Source organism: Sinocyclocheilus anshuiensis, unplaced genomic scaffold, assembly GCF_001515605.1.
Source record: "Sinocyclocheilus anshuiensis isolate Anshui unplaced genomic scaffold, SAMN03320099.WGS_v1.1 scaffold2162, whole genome shotgun sequence".
In the NCBI taxonomy this organism is placed as follows: domain Eukaryota; kingdom Metazoa; phylum Chordata; class Actinopteri; order Cypriniformes; family Cyprinidae; genus Sinocyclocheilus; species Sinocyclocheilus anshuiensis.
In genome coordinates this window covers 22,622-26,693 of record NW_015558536.1, presented here as the reverse complement: position 1 = coordinate 26,693, position 4,072 = coordinate 22,622, and positions in this window count along the sequence as shown.

The window sequence follows — 4,072 nt, the reverse complement described above, 5'->3', positions numbered from 1 at the left end:
TAAGATCCTGTTTCATTAACCCAAAGAAAATGTGACATATATTCAGGCTGTCATGAGATTAAAATATACATTTAACAGACAGTTTTATCCAGAGCAGTTCGTGGCAGGCTCATTAGGAGAGTAGATGAACAAGCTTTAGAAGGAAGTTTTCATGAATCCTAATGCACTTTCCAATGATGTGCAGAGTATCGGGCCAGTGCTCATGTGTCTGATAACAGACGGTTTGCTCAGAAACACTATCTGATGGTCAAATCATCAGAGAGTCGTTGAGTTCCACACACACACACACACACACACACACACACACACACACACACACACACACACAGAGAGAGACACAAACACACACACACACACACACACACACTGTATGTGAACAGGGAGTGACTGCAGTAACACTTCACACAATACACCAGTGAAACTCACACACACAGACATTTACACACAAACACATGAAGGAACAGCGGCTCATTCACAGCTCTCTCTATAGGTCTCTCTCTCTGTGTCTATGGTGGAGTTTGTAGAAGCTCTAAAGCACATGATATCAATTCATTTTTCATCTGCAAACCAATTGCTGCCTTGAAGAACATTTTTTTTTTGTTCTGAATATGTCTATTTACACTATATATATATAGAGAGAGAGAGATATATAAGGCAATAAGTAATGTCAATATTCTGTCAATCATTCATATATCAACATATTAGGAACACAATTTAACTCGATCAAGGCAGTAAGTGTTTAAATATTAATTGTTTTATGCTATAATGCTTTGGCAACATTGTATGTAAACGAAATCATGCAAATAAAATGCTTTAAATTGAAATCGAAATTAATTTTAGGCTACTATGGTAATCATAGTTGTATGTGTAGTTATTGCAGTGAAATCATAATGAATGACTGTGAAAGGAGTCTCTGGTCTAGTATCTGTCAGCAAGCATCATGAATTCACATGCACAATTTAATATATTGCATTTTTAAAAATGTAAATGTTTTATTTCATTCAAATCTCTTGAACTTCGTGTAACAGTAGCTGGTATTTTGGCATAAACTATGGTTACCGTGGTAATTTTTTGGTGATGGTGTGCTTATATTTCTCACAGCATCCAGTCAGTTTGTGTGTGTGTGTGTGTGTGTGTGTGCGTGAGTGTGTGTGAGTGTGTATGTGAGTGTGTGTATGTGTGTGTGCGTGTGTGAGTGCGTGTGTGTGTGAGTGAGTGCGTGCGTGAGTGTGTGCGTGAGTGAGTGTGTGTGTGTGTGTGTGTGTGTGCGTGAGTGTGTGTGAGTGTGTATGTGAGTGTGTGTATGTGTGTGTGCGTGTGTGAGTGCGTGTGTGTGTGAGTGAGTGCGTGCGTGAGTGTGTGCGTGAGTGAGTGTGTGTGTGTGTGTGTGTGTGTGCGTGAGTGTGTGTGAGTGTGTATGTGAGTGTGTGTATGTGTGTGTGCGTGTGTGAGTGCGTGTGTGTGTGAGTGAGTGCGTGCGTGAGTGTGTGCGTGAGTGAGTGTGTGTGTGTGTGTGTGTGTGTGCGTGAGTGTGTGTGAGTGTGTATGTGAGTGTGTGTATGTGTGTGTGCGTGTGTGAGTGCGTGTGTGTGTGAGTGAGTGCGTGCGTGAGTGTGTGCGTGAGTGAGTGTGTGTGTGTGTGTGTGTGTGTGCGTGAGTGTGTGTGAGTGTGTATGTGAGTGTGTGTATGTGTGTGTGCGTGTGTGAGTGCGTGTGTGTGTGAGTGAGTGCGTGCGTGAGTGTGTGCGTGAGTGAGTGTGTGTGTGTGTGTGTGTGTGTGCGTGAGTGTGTGTGAGTGTGTATGTGAGTGTGTGTATGTGTGTGTGCGTGTGTGAGTGCGTGTGTGTGTGAGTGAGTGCGTGCGTGAGTGTGTGCGTGAGTGAGTGTGTGTGTGTGTGTGTGTGTGTGCGTGAGTGTGTGTGAGTGTGTATGTGAGTGTGTGTATGTGTGTGTGCGTGTGTGAGTGCGTGTGTGTGTGAGTGAGTGCGTGCGTGAGTGTGTGCGTGAGTGAGTGTGTGTGTGTGTGTGTGTGTGTGCGTGAGTGTGTGTGAGTGTGTATGTGAGTGTGTGTATGTGTGTGTGCGTGTGTGAGTGCGTGTGTGTGTGAGTGAGTGCGTGCGTGAGTGTGTGCGTGAGTGAGTGTGTGTGTGTGTGTGTGTGTGTGCGTGAGTGTGTGTGAGTGTGTATGTGAGTGTGTGTATGTGTGTGTGCGTGTGTGAGTGCGTGTGTGTGTGAGTGAGTGCGTGCGTGAGTGTGTGCGTGAGTGAGTGTGTGTGTGTGTGTGTGTGAGTGTGTGTGTGTGAGTGTGTGTGTGATGATCTGCTGTCCACACGTCACTGATGATGATGATGATGAGGAACACCAGTTTGATACCAGACTTATGTTACAACTAAATCCAATGCTTGTTTTTTTCCATTTTAATCATCTAAAGAACCTTCAGTGCGATCGAAAGATTCCACGGATGTTAAAGGTTCTTCATGGAACCATCAAAGCCAATGAAGAGCCTTTGTTTTTAAGAATGTAGGAGCAGGAGCCGATCTGAATCATGCTGAGTGAACGTGAACCTGATCTTCTTGAAGGAGCTTGATGGGTGTTGATGCGTCAGTGATGAGACGAGGACACACACCTAAGAGGCGTTAAAACATCACTGCAGCATTCACACCCCATGATTCCCTCTAGCGCTTCTGTTTCACTGAGCTCCATCACAGAAGACCCCCTGCGGTGTCCTGCAGCTCATGCAGATCACTGAAGATCACGCAGCACAAACAGCACAGGACTGACAGACTAATCCAGGAAGAGTTCACCCGAACATGGAACGACGCTCACCCTGAGGCCACCCAACATGAAGATGAGTTTGTTCTTACTTGCGATTATATGTTCCATCTTATACTTTATTATTTTTCTATTGTGGCATTCAGAGTGGAAAGCAAAGTAAGAATTTCACTGTACAAGAAAATGTGCATATGACAATAACGGCTTTGAACTTCATCAGGTTTGTAGAAATGTAGCATTGCATCAGTGTCGCAGCAATGGATGCTCTGCAGTGAATGGGTGCCGTCAGAATGAGAGTCCAAACAGCTGATAAAAACATCACAATAATCCACAAGTAATCCACAGCACTCCAGTCCATCAGTTAACATCTGGAGAAGACAAAAGTTGAAACAAATCCAGCATTAAGACGTTTTTAACTCAGATACGAGTCTATAATCCATAATAACGCTTCCTCCAGTGAAAAAGTGTTCTGGTGTGAATCAGGAGAGAAATCTGCACAGATCAAGCAGCGTTTAAACAGCTCTAAACAAATATGTGGCTGGATTTTGACGTGAGAGACAACAGCAGATGCACTACTTTAATTTTCATGTTTGGGTGAATTATTCTGTGCAGTTTCTGTTCTTGTCTTCATTTGTTTCTGTTGTTTATGTGGAACATCTCACATCTGTTGATGACACATGTAGATACTCGCGAAGCTCATGTATCAGAGTGTGTGTAATGAGAGCACTGACACACATTAACCCTGAACAAAGTCACACACACAATAGGGGCCCCCAGGGGTCGCCACGGAGATGCCTGTGAGCGCCACACCCACTCTAGCGGCCCTGATGACATCAGCGCACAGGAAGTAGGAGCAGCGCGTCTCACCTCTGGCTCCTGACCCCCGCCTCACGCTGCACTTCCTGTCTGGCTCCAGTGAAGATGCTGGATGATCGTCTGACACGAGGCCCGCGTGCCGCACTCATGACATCACTGATCATGTGACACGCAGCACTAGTGTTGGTTAGTTTACATCACACCGCTAGATATGCTGCATGCATCTGGAGCAGCTTCTGATGGACGTCTGGACGCTTCAGGAGAGCAAATGCACAGAAGCTTGAGGTTAAACCTCGTGTGTGAGAGAGAGAGAGAGAAGTGCTGTGCTCATCACAGGTCATTAGTGTCACTCACCCACTCAATAGCGCTGACCAACACACACACACACTCTCAATGCGTTTATTGTCTGTGTGAGTGATGATCTCCGCTCAACTCCTGACCTCTGCCTGTCTCTCTGTCTGACCGTCCTGCACACACACACACA